Below are 17,471 nucleotides of genomic sequence, written 5' to 3' on the forward strand. Positions count from 1 at the left end.
TACAGTATCCTTGGGAGGTGGGTCAGAATCCCAGTAGAATATAATGGAGATAGATGTGTCTGAACCGGAACATGTCTGTGTGACAGGAGACGCACCTCCTGGAGAGAAAGCGCTTGTTGTTTTATCTCAGCCCTGATACCCCGGGGCAGAGAATGAGTGAATAAGCGATAGATGAACAGATCACTGCCCCCAAGGAGGAGTCATACACAGAGGAGAGAGGGCGGGAGGAAGAGAGGGGGCAGACCCACACACGCACCAGAGAGAGAGAGAGACACCACTGTCACTCAGTCTCAACAGGTACACGCATGATACAGACCTCACCAGACAGAGAGAGAAAGAGAAAAGGAAAGAGAGAGAGAGCAAGAGAGAGACAAGGAGATAGGGTGAGAGAGAGCGAGAGAGAGAGAGAGAAGTAGAGGGAGCACACTCAGACACTGGAGGAGGACACAGATAACCTGTCCTATGTGTGGGTCCTCTCAAGGCTTCACAGTAAGTATTAATTCACCATCACCACCCTCTTCTTTGTTACCAGGTCTGTGTGTGTGTGTATGTGTGTGTGTGTATAAATTAGGGTTTCAGTCACAAAGTTGTTTTCACACACAGCACAGATTTCACTTTGCTCGTCTCATTCAAAAGGTCTTATTTTGATTAATTTGGTGCGACAGTCTTACAAGGATACAGATATTGTGATATTGGAGTTGTAGGCTTTCATGAAGTATCTGAAAGCCTGTGTTTTTAGTCACTCACGACACAGATTTCACATTATTCCTGTAAAGTTCATGTGGCGATGTTTTCTCATGAGGCCACAGCTGTGTGGCTTTGAATCATCATGCATCGATTTCAGAGTTTATTTTCTGCTATGTCAGTTTCATAGTTTCATAGTGTATTTTCTGCTTTGTCAGTTTCATAGTTTGATGGTTTCAGAGTGAGCTGTCACTGTCCGTTGTGACAGTCATTCCACTCGGCGGTGGAGCATCCGATACACACATTGTGAAATGTCATCCATCAATGTTGGCCGATCAGTGTACAGTTCTAGAGAATATGTAATTATTTGTGTTCTAATTCATTATTGCTTATTGCTATTATAAACTGGTTACCAACATATTTAGAGCAGTAAAAATAAATGTTTTGATATACCACGGCTGTCAGCCAATCATCCTTCAGGGCTCGAACAACCCAATTTATGATATGATATCACTGGTGATTTAAAGTGAAGATAAGAAACATTGGGAAACTTCAACTTTATCTTCCCTCAACTGGGATAAAAAGACAAACTGGTACTCTGTAGCTCAGTTCGTATAGCATGGCGTTTACAACGTCAGGGTAGTGGGTTTGGTTCCCAGGACAACAAATATGGAAAATGTATGCACAAATGATTGTAAGTCCCTTTGGATAAAAGCGTCTGATAAATGGCACATAAAACCACCAGCTATCTTCTGATTGTATTCCACCCAAACTTCTGTGTTTACCTGCAAAGGCACTATATGGATCTAGGATTTTAACTCTGCAAAGGCACTATATGGATCTAGGATTTTAACTCATTTTTCAGACTAACTCCATCCAGTCTTTCTGTGTTCATGGCTTTGTCCAGTCTTAATTAAAACCTTTTCACAGGTTGAGTGGAGTCGGGCCAAGTGGCTTGGTCCTGCATCCATCATAGGTGCCGGAACCGGCCTGGAAAGGACAATCTGAGAAGAAAATGTCCAGGTCAGAACACCACAGGCAGACACAGGCACACCGAGAGACAGACAGACATACATACAAGTAACTGGGACAAGAGCCAGGTCCCAGTCAGTATAGAGAGGAAGTCTGAGCTGATTCACTGGTAATACTGGTTTCCTCCCTGTGAAAGTGGTGGCTGACGCTCCTTATTTGACGTGCACAGGAACCTCTTCCTGAAACCTGGGGTCCTGTTTTGGACGCTTACAGGATGTTTGGAACAGGGGGCAGCGATGGTGGGGTGGATGCATGGTGGAGTGGTGGAGGGAAGGACGCTACCCTTTGAAGTTTGTTTGTCCGTTAGTGTTCGGTGGGACACTTAGTTAGGGTCGACAGCCCTCGTATCCCGCTGTTATCTCCTTCCTCTCTGTCTCACACCTCGGCCTCCTTACTTCCACATTTAGCTCTATTCAAGACAGAGGAGAGCTTCCTCCTTCAGCACACTTTATCCGCTGTTTGTTTTCCACAATGGTTTTCCACTGCTTAGGACAGCAGGAGAGAGAGAGAGATATAGAGAGATATAGAAGAACAGAGGAACAGAAGAACAGAGGAACAGAAGAATAGAGGAACAGAAGAACAGGAGAACAGAAGAACAAAAATAAATAAGGCAGAACTTGGAGAGATAAGAGAAAGTGAAAACAGGAAGTCCATGACTTCCCTGATTACTTGGGCTATTGCACATTAGAATGATCTTATGTTGTCATTATCCCATTCTTATCCTTATTTTTCTATCTCTTCTAGGCCTCCTCCCAGCACAGCACAGTTATGTTAACCTCAGATAGCTCCCCTTCACCTCACACCACAGTGGTCACCACCCCGACCATGTCGGACTCAGACCCTCAGGACCCAGACATGACCCACTGGAGTGAAGCTGAGTTCCAGGAGAGGTGCACCTACATTGTGAAGGACCACACGTTGGATGAGGAACCGGAGAACCACCCAGAGAACCCGGACAAGACCAAGGCTGAGAGGTCTCTACCTCGAAACCTGGTCCTGAAACGCTGCTTTGACTCTGCAGAGGTATTCTGAACACCACACTTTCCTGTATATGGGGGATGTATTTTACAAGTGAGAGTTGAGAGTGAGAGAGTGTTGGCATTTGCATGCAGGTGTGTGAGTGTTTGTGTTTTCGTGTGTGTGTGTCATCGAGTGAGTGGCCATGCATGATGTTTCTTTGTGGGGGCCTAGTGTTTGTGTGTGCATATACAACTGTGTACTATATGTTCTGTGAAAACTCCCCTTCCATCACTCTGACATCCTCCCATTCCCTCCATCCTTCCTCGGGGGAGGAAATGCTTTACACACCGTTTTCTAATGCCAGTTTTTCCCTCTGTGTCTCTTCCTCGCTGTGTACATCTTAAGGAACATACAAAGACAATTGACAATGAGCGCATCCCAATTGGCACCAAATTCCCTAGGGGTCCTGTTCAAAAGTAGTGCACTATAAAGGGAATAGGGTGCCACTTGGGACACAAGTTCTGTCTTCACAGCCTTAGGTCACTATGATTAGTTGTTACTTTACATTCCCGGTTCCCATTGTCCCCTACCTTACCATTAAACCGTAAAGCGGAGACACTGAGACCCACCTCCTGTATCTATGCCCCACGGATCGGTCCGAGGAGAAGTGGATCTGCTATCCTGATCAACATGAAAGAAAGAACGTGGTTGTGCGGTTTGATGTTTAAGGGGCGAATCCTTAACTTGTACTTAAGTAGAATTTTCACACAGTCGTGCAATGATGTCAATGGGAGACAAAGTAAATTGTTTTACTTTAAGCAGAAGTTAGGATTCCCCACTTTACTGAACAGGAGACTGAATGAGGCCATTATTTGAATTCTTTCCAAATTCTTTCCTAACACCCTTCCTTGAAGTGATCCCAGATCTAAGGTGATTGGATAGGTGAAAGTGAGGGGTTCCACTGAATCGATGTCATCTGTCCAAATCAGTGATAGCATCAAGGGAGGTAGTATGCATTTTCAGAGTATTCGAACATGACCCGAATCAAAGTGTGTCTAATCTAATGGCATGGGCAGCGTTTGTCAATGTGAATATCCGATCACTTTTTGCAACACTTTGACTTGGTTCAAGTCAGGATCTTTTCCCTGTTTGTGAGGTGTGTGCTCGTTCAGTCAGTCAGTGCATTGGCGTCAGTATGGGGATTACTCCATGCTCGGTGATGCTGCCTGCTGCTTTGAGAGGATAGGTTTCACAAACAGACAGTGTAATCCACAGAAGGCTGGTGAAGGGAGGATGGCTCATAATAATAGTTGGAATAAAGTGAATAGAGTGGTATCAAACATATGGTTTCCATGGGTTTGAACTTGTTGGATTCCATTCACTTCATTCCAGCCATTACTATGACCCCTTCCTCCCCAATGAAGGTGCCACCAGCCACCTGTGGTGTAATCCCTAGAATGAGCGAAAAGTGGTGACTCTCTGTAAAATCAGAGGAATGTGAGTCCAGGTGTGTTCAGGTACATACCAGCATCCCCATCACCCTCTAATGATGTCTGTCTGGAGTCTGGACTATGCTTAAGACTAGGGGGAATTACAGGTGTAGTCTGGGGTGGTATGGGACTAGGAGAGTCCCTCCACCATTCAGACAGCAAGGAAAATAATAGACTGACATTTAACTGAAAAATAGTATATAGACAATATAACTCTTATCTTGTGTGTGTGTGTGTGTGTGTGTGTGTTTGGTTTTACTATCCTTGTGGGTACCAGAAGTCCTCACAAGGATAGTAAAACAAGGAAAATTCTGACAAGTGGGGACATTTTGCCAGTCCCCACAAGAAAAAGCCTATTTTAGGCTTTGGGGTTAGGTTTATGGTTACAATTAGGGTTAGGTTTAGGTTTAGGGGTTTGGGGTTAAGATTAGGGTTATGGCTAAAGTTAGATTAAGGGTTAGATTAAGGGTTTAGGTGTTAGAAGAATAAAAATCGATACTGTATATACAAGTATTCATACAGTACCCCTTGACTTATTCCACATTGTTTGTGTGTTACAGCCCTAATCAATCTACACACAATATCCCATAATGACAAAGTGAAAACATATTTTTAGAAATTTTGGCAAATGTGTTGATAATGAAATACATAAATGTCAAATTTACATGTGTAATTTTTATTAGGATCTCCATTAGCTAACGCCGTAATGCTAGCTAATCTTCCTGGGGTCCAACACCAATTAACAAGACATTACAAACAACCACAAATCAAGACTTCACAAACATTCAACAAGTAGACAATACAGATAATTAAAATATCTGACAGGAAACACATTTACACTCAGTTGATGCGTTCTATTTCCTGTTCAGTGATATGGTCTATCACATTAAATGTTCTTTTATTTTTTTCTTGAAGGTGGATTGACTTTTTGCACGAGAAATATGGATTGGGAAAGAGTTCCATTCTGCTACAGTATGGCTCTATGTAAAACTGTAGATTTAAGGCGATTTGTTCTTGGCTTGGGTTGTCTTCACTGCCCTGAATTTGCCTGTCTGGTTTGGTGGTTATGTGTGTTGCTAGTATGTACTAACTGGCCTAAAAAATACTGTGTTTAATAAACAAAAGACAACATTCAGAAGAAGGCATAGTAATATGTTTTTAATGTAAAGCCATGAGAGATTCTGATGCATTTGGATAATATTCATACGGATAGAGCTAATCTGGCAGCCATGTTTTGAGCCATTTGAAGCTTTTTTATATATCTTTCTTTGCTGCAGATGACCATATAACTGGACAGTACTCTAAGTGTGAAAGGACCAGGGATTAAAAATCACCTGATTCAGGTGCCACATGTTAGAATCCCCTTTGGCAGTGATTACAGCTGTGAGTCTTTCTGTGTAAATCTCTAAGAGCGTTCAACACCTGGATTGTGCAACATTTTGCCATCATTATTTTCTAAAATCTTCAAGCTCTGTCAAATTGGTTGTTGATCGTTGCTAGACAACCATTTTCAGGTCTTGCCATAGATTTTCAGGTAGATTTAAGTCAAAACTGTAGCTCAGAAACATTCACTGTCTTCTTTCTTCGTTAAGCAACTCTAGTGTAGATTTGGCCTTGTGTTTTAGGTTATTGCCCTGCTGAAAGGTGAATTCATCTTCCAGTGTCTAGTGGAAAGCAGACTGAACCAGGTTTTCTTATAGGATTTTGCCTGTGCTTAGCTTCATTCCTTCATTCTCCTATCACAGCCATTAAACTCTGTAACTGTTTTAAAGTCACCATTGGCCTCTTGGTGAAATCCCTGAGGACGCCTGTATCGTTGTAGTGACTGGGTGTATTGATACACCATCCTAAGTTTAATTAATAACTTCACCGTGCTCAAAGGGATATTCAGTGTGAAGGTTTGCCCAATTCTGAGGTCCTAAGTGCTCTGGAGCAAGTTTCATAAAAGATCTCTCTGTACTTTACTCCGTTCATCTTTCCTTCAATCCTGACTAGTCTCCCAGTCCCCGCCGCTGAAAAACATCCCCACAGGATGATGCTGCCACCACCATGCTTCACCTTAGGGATGGTGCCAGGTTTCCTCCAGACGTGACACTTGGCATTCAGGCCAAAAAGTTCAATCTTGGTTTCATCAGACTGGAGAATCTTGTTTCTTATGGTCTGAGAAGCCTTAAGGTGCCTTTTGACAAACTCCAAGCAGACTGTCAATGTGCCTTTTACTGAGGAGTGGCTTCAGTCTGGCCACTCCACCATGAAGGCCTGATTGGTGGAGTGCTGCAGAGATGGTTGTCCTTCTTGAAGGTTCTCCCATCTCCACAGAGGAACTCTAGAGCTCTGTCAGAGTGACCATCAGGTTCTTGGTCACCTCCCTGACCAAGGCCCTTCTCCCCCGATGGTTCAGTTTGGCCGGGCGGCCAACTCTAGGAAGAGTGTTTGTTGTTCCAAACTTCTTCCATTTAAGAATTATTGAGGCCACTGTGTTCTTGGGGACCTTGAATGCTGCAGAACATTTTTGGTACCCTTCCCCAGGCCTGTGCCTCGACACAATCCTTTCTTGGAGCTCTACGGACAATTCCTTCGACCTCATGGCTTAGTGTTTGCTCTGACATGCATTGTCAACTGTGGAACTTTATATAGACAGAAGTGTGCCTTTCCAAATCATGTCCACTCAGTCGGATTTACCACAGGTGAACTCTAATCAAGTTTTAGAAACATCTCAAGGATGATCACCTGAGCTCAATTTTGAGTCAAAATACTAATGTAAATAAGATACATTTGCAAACATTTATAAAAACCTGTTTTCGTTTCATCATTATGGGGTATTGTGTGTTGATTGAGTGGGAAAAACAATATTTCATCCATTTTAGAATAAGGCTGTAACGTAACAAAATGTGGAAAAAGTGAACACTTTCCGAATGGACTGTATCATACAGCATACATACAGCCCTGTATCTATCTTCAAAGGTGACAGTATGAGTCAGCCGTTACCATGACTATAGGTCCTCTAGGGTTTAGTGCCGTTGGTTTCCCGATATGATAGGGGTGTGTCCAACAACACCCTATCCCTTCATCTCCGCCCAGGAGGCTAGAGACAGTGGGGGTAAGTTTCACAATTAACACCTTCAGGAGCGAGAACAAGAGTTGTGTTCTGATTAACTCATGAAATATTTACGGTGTGAGAGGACAGCTCTCCGTTTCACACTCTCAAAGTGAATGCCAGTTGTCATTGAGAGACTGTTTTCATAAAAGCTTCCTCTAACCTGTCTTTTTCTATTGGCTTGGTTTACTTTATGTGTGCTGAAATGGTGGGAAAGTCTTCACATAGTTTGGATGAGATGATTGAATTACGTGTACAGTGCATATGGAAAGTATTCAGATCCGTTCCCTTTGTACATTTTGTTACGTTACAGACTTATTCTAAAATGGATTCATTCCTTGTTCCCCCCACCAATCCATACGCAATACCCCATAATGACAAAGCAAAAATATTCTTTGGTTAAAAAAAAATCACATTTAATTTTTAAAACGGAAATACCTTATTTACATAAGTATTAAAACCCTTTGCTATGAGACTCAGGTGTATCCTGTTTCCATTGATCATCCATGAGACGTTTCTACAACTTGATTGGAGTCCACCTGTGGTAAATCCGATTGAGTGGACATGATTTGAAAGGCACACACCAAGAGCCTGATGGTTACTCTGACAGAGCTCCAGAGTTCCTCTGAGAAGATGGGTGAACCTTTCAGAAGGACAACCATCTCTGCAGCACTCCACCAATCAGGCCTCTATGGTGGCCTGACAGAAGCCACTCCTCAGTAAAAGGCACATGACAACCCGCTTGTAGTTTGCCAAAATGCACCTAAAGGACTTTCAGACCATGAGAAACAAGATTCTCTAGTCTGATGAAACCAAAATTGAACTCTTTGGCCTGAATGCCAAGTGTCACGTCTGGAAAAATCATTGCAACTTCCCTACAGTGAAGCTTGGTGGTCGCAGCATCATCCTGTGGGGATGTTTTTCAGCGGCAGGGACTGGGTGACTAGTCAGGATTGAAGGAAAGATGAACAGAGCAAAGTACAGAGAGATCCTTGATGAAAACCTGGTCCAGAGCACTCATGACCTCAGACTGGGGTAAAGGTTCACCTTCCAACAGGACAATGACCCTAAGCACACAGCCAAGACAATGCAGGAGTGGCTTCGGGACAAATCTCTGAATGTCCTTGAGTTGCCCAACCAGAGCACGGACTTGAACCCGAACGAACATCTCTGGAGAGACCTGAAAATAGCTGTGCAGCGACGCTCCCCATCCAACCTGACAGATCTTGAGAGGATCTGCAGACAAGAATGAGAGAAACTCCGCAAAAACCGGTGTGCCAAGCTTATAGCGTCATACCCAAGAAGACTCAAGGCTGTAATCGCTGCCAAAGGTGCTTCAACAAAGTACTGAGTAAAGGGTCTGAATACTTATGTAAATGTGATATTTCAATGTTTTATTTTTAATACATTTGCACATTTTTCTAAAAACCTGTTTTTGCTTTGTCATTATGGGGTATCGTGTGTAGATTGATTAAGCAACATTATTTAATCCATTGTAGAACAAGGCTGCCTGTAACATAATAAATGTCTTATAGTAATGATGGACTGTCCTTTCTCTTTGCTTATTTGAGCTGTTCTTGACAGACTTGTTCTTTTACCAAATAGGGCTATCTTCTGTATACCCCCCCTACCTTGTCACAGCACAACTGATTGGCACAAACGCATTAAGAAGGAAAGAAATTCCACAAATTAACATTTAACAAGGCACACCTGTTAATTGAAATGCATTCCAGATGACTACCTCATGAAGCTGGTTGAGAGAATGCCAAGAGTGTGCAAAGCTGTCATCAAGGCAAAGGGTGGCTACTTTGAAGAATCTCAAATATGAAATATATTTTGATTTGTTTAACACCTTTTAGGTTACTACATGATTCCATATGTGTTATTTCATAGTTGTGATGTCTTCACTATTATTCTACAATGTAGAAACTAGTAAACATAAAGAAAAAACCTTGAATGAGTAGGTGTGTCCAAAATTTTAACTGGTTCTGTATGTGTATGTATATACAGTTGAGGTTGGAAGTTTACATACACTTAGGTTGGAGTTATTAAAACTCGTTTTTCAACCACTCCACAAATTTCTTGTTAACAAACTACAGTTTTGGCAAGTCGGTTAGGACAACTACTTTGTGCATAACTCAAGTAATTTTTCCAACAATTGTTTACAGACATATTATTTCACTTATAATTCACTGTATCACAATTCCAGTGGGTCAGAAGTTTACATACACTAAGTTGACTGTGCCTTTAAACAGCTTGGAAAATTCCCCAAAATTATGTCATAGCTTTAGAAGCTTCTGATAGGCTAATTGACATAATTTGAGTCAATTGGAGGTGTACCTGTGGATGTATTTCAAGGCCTAACTTCAAACTCAGTGCCTCTTTGCTTGACATCATGGGTAAATCAAAAGAAATCAGCAAAGACCTCAGCAAAATATTTGTCGATCTCCACAAGTCTGGTTCATCCTTAGGAGCAATTTCCAAACGTCTGACGGTACCATGTTCATCTGTACAAACAATAGTACGAAAGTATAAACACCATGGGACCACGCAGCCGTCGTACCGCTCAGGAAGGAGATGCGTTCTGTCTCTTAGAGATGAACGTACTTTGTTGCGAAAAGTGCAAATTAATCACAGAACAAAGAACCTTGTGAAGATGCTGGAGGAAACAGGTACAAAAGTATCAATATCCACAGTAAAACTAGTCCTATATCGTCATAACCTGAAAGGCCACTCAGCAAGGAAGAAGCCACTGCTCCAAAACCACCATAAAAAAGCCAGACTACAGTTTGCCTTTAAACAGCTTGGAAAATTTCTGTGACAAAACACTGTGACAGCCGTTCTAGTAACCAGCTCAGCTAAAAACCCATTCAAATACGGTGGAAAAAGTGAGAAAAGAGTAACTATACAAACAATTTAAAATAAATATCAGCAACAATGACCATGACAAACACACATCTCTACAGCACAAATCTTTTCATATCTCCCATGTTCACCCATTCAAATCTGTCCTGACCTTTGACCTCTTGGAGGCTTAACTCCTTACCCCTGACTGTGTGTGGATCACATTACATACCCTCAAAACACCAAATGGATAGAAACCATAAATGCCAGCATGAATTTAGAAATGTGTCACAAATAACATTATATAGGCTACAATGACAATATCTACCCCTTAATTAGTACTTTGGTCTTCCCTGAAAAACATTTGCGGCACAGCATTAACAGAGAGAGCAGCGGAGTTAGTCGTTTGGGGACAAAGATCTTACTTTTTGGAGAAATGTCCTCTGGTCTGATGAAATAAAATAGAACTGTTTGGCCATAATGACCATTATTATGTTTGGAGGAAAAATGGGGAGGCTTGCAAGCCGAAGAACACCATCCCAACCGTGAAGCACGGTGGTGGCAGCATCATGTTGTGTGGGTGCTTTGCAGCAGGAGGGACTGGTGCACTTCACAAAATAGATGGCATCATGAGAAAGAAAATGATTTGGATATATTGAAGCAACATCTCAATACATCAGTCAGGAAGTTTAAGCTTGGTTGCAAATAGGTCTTCCAAATGGACAATAACCCCAAGCATACTTCCAAAGTTGTGGGAAAATGGCTTAAGGACAACAAAGTCAAGGTATGGGAGTGGCTATTACAAAGCCCTGACCTCAATCCTATAGAAAACTGAACTGGGCTGAACTGAAAAAGTGTGTGTGAGCAAGGAGGCCTACAAACCTGACTCAGTTACACCAGCTCTGTCAGGAGGAATGGTCCAAAATTCACCCAACTTATTGTGCGAAGCTTGTGGAAGGCTATCCGAAACATTTGCCCAAGTTAAACAATTTAAAGGAAATGCTACCAAGTACTAATTGGGAACCCACTGGGAATGTGATGAAAGAAATAAGACCAAGACTACAAGACCATGGTGCTTGCCTACGGAGCTGTGAGGGGAACGGCACCTCCGTACCTTCAGGCTCTGATCAGGCCCTACACCCAAACAAGGGCACTGCGTTCATCCACCTCTGGCCTGCTCGCCTCCCTACCTCTGAGGAAGTACAGTTCCCGCTCAGCCCAGTCAAAACTGTTCGCTGCTCTGGCACCCCAATGGTGGAACAAACTCCCTCACGACGCCAGGTCAGCGGAGTCAATCACCACCTTCCGGAGACACCTGAAACCCCACCTCTTTAAGGAATACCTAGGATAAGATAAAGTAATCCTTCTAACCCCCCCCCCCCCCCCCCCTTAAAAGAGTTAGATGCACTATTGTTAAGTGGTTGTTCCACTGGATATCATAAGGTGAATGCACCAATTTGTAAGTCGCTCTGGATAAGAGCGTCTGCTAAATGACTTAAATGTAAATGTAAATAAATGCTGAAATAAATTATTCTCTACTATTATTCGGACATTTCACATTCTTAAAATAAAGTGGTGATCCTAACTGACCTAAGACAGGGAATTTTTACTAGGATTAAATGTCAGGAATTGTGAAACTGAGTTTAAATGTATTTGGCTGAGGTGTATGTAAACTTCCGACTTCAACTGTATATACATTTGTGTGTTATTGTTGGTTTAGTCTGTATGAAACATTTACTATAACATGTTTGAAAGAAAGGAAGAAGGTTCCTGGTGTGTGGCTAGTTAGCTGGAACTACCATAGATCTGACATGACAGTCAGAGGTTGTATTCTAGAGAATCTTACTCTCAGTTTTCTCAATGGGCATTCGCTTTTTCATCTTATCTTCTGAATGGTCCATTGTTTGATGATGTAATTTCCTGTGTGGTACAGGTGCTTGGGGTGACCAGTCGGGAGCTCATTCCGAAGGGGACGCGGTTCGGCCCTCTGGTTGGCCAGAGCTACACCAATGACACGGTGCCCAAAGATGCCAACAGGAATTACTTCTGGAGGGTAAATGAGGGGCATTGTGGGAACTCATTTTGGTCATATCCTGTTAAATTCTAAAAAGGGGGAGGGGTGGCAACAATTGGCACTTGTGGTCTCACATCCTGTGTAATATCTGTTTGTGTGTGTGTGTGTGTGTTTTTATGCCAGCCGTGTGTCATTTTTTAAATTTCCTGTAAAGACTGTGTATGATAATGTGTGTTTGCTCATTGGTGAGAAGGCAGCATGAGGTCACACACACAGCTGTTTAGTTTCACTGGCACCGTGGTTCTCCTCTCTCCGCTACTTTCGGCAGTGCCATGGTCTCACTGCCGGGAAACACATACTGTAGCACACACACAAACACACACACAAACACACTGACTAGTGGTCAGTGGCTCAGGGTCTACAAGCCACGACTTCCACATGCAAATAACACAGCTAACGGGCGTAGGCCTGCAAGCAGCATAGTCCTGATGACACAGACCTACAGATATAGTCCCGACACACCATCTAAACAACGGGGCCACAACACAGACATGAGGTCAACATAGATGACCTGGACACTAAAGTCATGAGTCAATTTGCAAATAACAAAGACCAGCAAACAAAGTGATGTAAAGAACATAGCAGAGTAAGAGGGAAAGGGTGATAGAGCAGAAAACCAGAGAGAAAGATCCAACTGAATGTGGTCTGAAAGGGACTTTTGTAAGAAAACACTGTAATTGGTCGTTGTGTAAATTCGACCGACTTTTTTGCTCTCCAGGAATGTGTAGTCATTTAGGTGCGCTGTATGGGAACATAGGTCTGATTGAAGTTAGAGTGGTATAACTTTGCACAGTCAGTTGTGAGCGGACTGGAGTAGAGTCATCATACTGTCATTCCAGTCGGTGATCAATGTCAAACACAAAACCCACAGATTAAGCCCACCCCACCCCACCACCCAAAACCCACAGATTAAGCCCACCCCACCCCACCACCACCCAAAACCCACAGATTAAGCCCACCCCACCCCACGTTCACCCAAAACCCACAGATTAAGGCCACCCCACCACCACCACCCAAAACCCACAGATTAAGCCCACCCCACGTTCACCCAAAACCCACAGATTAAGCCCACCCCACCACCACCACCCAAAACCCACAGATTAAGCCCATCCCACCACCCAAAACCCAAAGTTTAAGCCCACCCCACCACCCAAAACCCACAGATTAAGCCCACCCCACGTTCACCCAAAACCCACAGATTAAGCCCACCCCACCACCACCACCCAAAACCCACAGATTAAGCCCACCCCACCACCCAAAACACACACACCTTATATGATAGGTAGGACACACTGTTAGATGTTTTTGTAATTTTTCAACAGTAGGATACCGTAAACTGAATACAGTAGATTACCGTAGAATCCACAGTAAAATACTGTACATTTGTTTTACAGCACACTAAGACATTTCTGTCATTTCAACAGTGAAACACTGTAGAATGCACAATAAAATACTGTAAATGTGTTTTGCAGTATTAATTACGGTGCATTGTGGGAAAATGTTGTGGGCTGGGACAGAGTCTCTGGCTCATTAACATATTTTAAGGAGTGTCTTGTAAGAGGCAATATTGGTTGCACCCGTTAGTGAGAGTGCTGTACCAATTTAAGTGATATGTGGTAGTGGTTCTCTAACATTATAATTGATATTGGGTACAGATCAGAGTGGCAGCCATGTCTTTTTATTGTTTTTGTAATGGATGATTGATATCTTAGATTTCAGCGCCGGGGGAGAAGGTTGTGTAAATATCATCTCTCTCTCTATATATATATATCCTCTCTTTCTCTCTGTCCAGGTGTTTTCAGAGGGTCGGTTACATCACATCCTGGACGGCTTGGACGAGGAGAAGAGTAACTGGATGCGCTACGTCAACCCAGCCCGTTGTCACGGGGACCAGAATCTGGCGGCGTGCCAGACTGGCATGGCCATCTACTTCTACACGGTGAGAGCCGTGCCACCGGGCCAGGAGCTGCTTGTGTGGTACTGCCTGGAGTTAGCCAACCGACTCAACTACACACCCCCTGGAGAGCTCGCCAGAGAGAGAATTGGTACGTTTTGTAATGCAGATGCCTGAAACTTGTGGCCCAGGAGCAATCTCCAGCACGCAAACTGCTGTTTTGTGGCCCCCTCGACTAACATCAGATTCATATTAGAATCAAGCCTGCTACTAATGTACTTAATACATTTTACTGCTAGGCCAGGCTAACAGATCCAATCCCATTTCATCCAATCTAATAAGGAATGGGACAATGTGGAGTCTCTGATACTTGTATTCACTGTGGTGAGTGGAGGAGAGAGAAAATCAATATGATCAATGAGTGTTCGGCACAACAGAGCAATTCCTAGAGTTTCCTAGAGCTTTGGGTGGAAGTGGGTGGTTATTCAAAGCCGAAAGCGCTCAGTCAAAGGTCCAGCCGCCTGACACAATCTTTGTGTGGGTGTTTAAGCAGTAATAAAAGTCACACCCACAGGCCTTTGTGAAGGAGGGAGACAAAGAAAGGAGAGAAGATCTCGCTCCATGTGTCACCAAGAGAGGTTTTGTCTCGACGTAAGGCGAGACCAATTTCAGGTCTCAAAGCAAGGTTTCAGTTTCCTTTTTTCCAATGCACACATACACATACATTCTCTCTCTTTCTCTCTCTCACACACACACACACACACACACACACACACACACACACACACACACACACACACACACACACACACACACACACACACACACACACACACACACACACACACACACACACACACACACATCTTTTGAGTGAGTGAGTGAGTGAGTGAGTGAGTGAGTGAGAGAGAGAGAGAGAGAGAGAGAGAGAGAGAGAGAGAGAGAGAGAGAGAGAGAGAGAGAGAGAGAGAGAGAGATAGATAGAGAGAGAGAGATAGAGAGGGAGTCTGTGTTGGGTTGGTGTGTGTGTGTGTGAGAGAGAGAGTCTGTGTTGGGTGGATGTGTGTGTGTGTGTGAGAGAGAGAGTGTGTGTCTGTGTGTGTGTTGGGTGGGGTGTGTGTGTGTGTTGTGATGTCTGTCTGTCTTGGACAGAGTGTATGGGGCCTTTTTAAAGAAGTAGCTCTGAATTCAACAGAGTTACTGTATATAACACTCTGATTTAACTAAGAGTTACCTTATATAACACTCTGATTTAACTAAGAGTTACTGTATATAACACTCTGATTTAACTAAGAGTTACTGTATATAACACTCTGATTTAACTAAGAGCTACTGTATATAACGCTCTGAATTCAACAGAGTTACTGTATATAACACTCTGATTTAACTAAGAGTTACTGTATATAACACTCTGATTTAACTAAGAGCTACTGTATATAACACTCTGATTTAACTAAGAGTTACTGTATATAACACTCTGATTTAACTAAGAGTTACTGTATATAACACTCTGATTTAACTAAGAGTTACTGTATATAACACTCTGATTTAACTAAGAGCTACTGTATATAATGCTCTGATTTAACTAAGAGTTACTGTATATAACACAACTGACAACAAAAAGAATCCAGAATCAAGACTCCATTTGACTAGGTCAGGATGTGACTGTGTAAAGTTCCTTCATCAGCCGACACACACAGCTCTGCTAGCTGGAACTTGTCTCCTATAACCACTCTCTCCCACCCTCAGCCTAATCTGGGTCCTGATCAGCCAACTATTGTTTCACCTTCAGTATCAGCTTCCATAGAGCGCACGGACAGGTCTGTTCGTGAGAAGCAGACGATCTTAACAGCTGACTGACAGGTCTGAGATCTGAGACTAGTTCATAAAAAGTAGAAAACAACTGGTTGAACTGGAGCCATTTCCTCTTTTCGAGGCTGAGAACTAGAGAAGTGATGTCATGATGTCATAGATAGGAGCACAGTGGAGAAGGACATGATCTCACACTGAAGGTATGCGTGTCAGGTGGTGTATCTGTGGCGATGGGTTCTACTGTAAAAAGATAGTGACACCGACTCATAAACAATGGGTTCTACTGTAAAAAGATAGTGACACTGACTCATAAACAATGGGTTCTACTGTAAAAAGATAGTGACACCGACTCATAAACAATGGGTTCTACTGTAAAAAAGGGAGTGACACTGACTCATAAACAATGGGTTCTACTGTAAAAGAGGGAGTGACACTGACTCATAAACAATGGGTTCTACTGTAAAAAAGGGAGTGACACTGACTCATAAACAATGGGTTCTACTGTAAAAAGATAGTGACACCGACTCATAAACAATGGGTTCTACTGTAAAAAAGGGAGTGACACTGACTCATAAACAATGGGTTCTACTGTAAAAAAGGGAGTGACACCGACTCATAAACAATGGGTTCTACTGTAAAAAAGGGAGTGACACCGACTCATAAACAATGGGTTCTACTGTAAAAAAGGGAGTGACACCGACTCATAAACAATGGGTTCTACTGTAAAAAAGGGAGTGACACCGACTCATAAACAATGGGTTCTACTGTAAAAAAGGGAGTGACACCGACTCATAAACAATGGGTTCTACTGTAAAAAAGGGAGTGACACCGACTCATAAACAATGTGTTCTACTGTAAAAAGAGAGTGACAGACTGCAACTCGCGATTGTGTCATGTGCATCCCATGCATAGTACAGTTGACTAAACTCATCAAGCTGCAAATGATAGTTTCATGGTACTTTCGTGCAACAACATTTTACCCTAAGTATGTGTGTCTGTGTCTTTTTTGTCCCACAGAGCCAAACCAGGTTTGCGGGAAGAGTTCAGGGACGAGGGGGTACAGCATGTCCGAAATCCTGAGGAAGGAGCCCACCAAGCCCCATTCCACTGCCCCCCTACTCCCCGAATCCACACTGTCTCCAACCTGCAGCCCTGTCCTGCCCCTCAGCCCCCGTGTAGTCTACCCCAGCTACCCACCTATCCTATACTGTGGCCCCCCCATCCCAAAAAGAACCCTGGACAGCAGCCCTGTCACCCCCCACATGCACTTTCCTGTCAATCCTCCCCCGGGCGTTTCCATCACACCCAAACATTACCCAGAGTCCTCAGTGCCAGGTCATATGTACCCCAGTCAACGGTGCAGTCCCTACCTCATACCTCACTATCCACTTGGCCTTACCAGCCTACGACCTCACACATACCCCCTGTGCAGTGACAGACTAGCTCCACATATACCACTTCCACCTCACATGCTGCCCTTTGAGGGGTACCCGCACTTCCTGCACCCATCAGCCAATGGACACAAAGAGCTCCCGGTTTCACTGACCACTACACACAAAGACCTCTCACTTACCAATGGCAGCA

General features: G+C 43.3%; 1 pseudogene; it reads left to right on the top strand.

The window, feature by feature from the left end:
* The first annotated feature begins 300 nt into the window (after positions 1 to 300).
* The window catches only part of LOC129817715 (PR domain zinc finger protein 1-like), a 22,332-nt pseudogene continuing 5,161 nt past the window's right edge, over positions 301 to 17,471 (top strand).

The sequence above is a fragment of the Salvelinus fontinalis genome, chromosome 20 (genome assembly GCF_029448725.1).
Source record: "Salvelinus fontinalis isolate EN_2023a chromosome 20, ASM2944872v1, whole genome shotgun sequence".
Lineage (NCBI taxonomy): Eukaryota > Metazoa > Chordata > Actinopteri > Salmoniformes > Salmonidae > Salvelinus > Salvelinus fontinalis.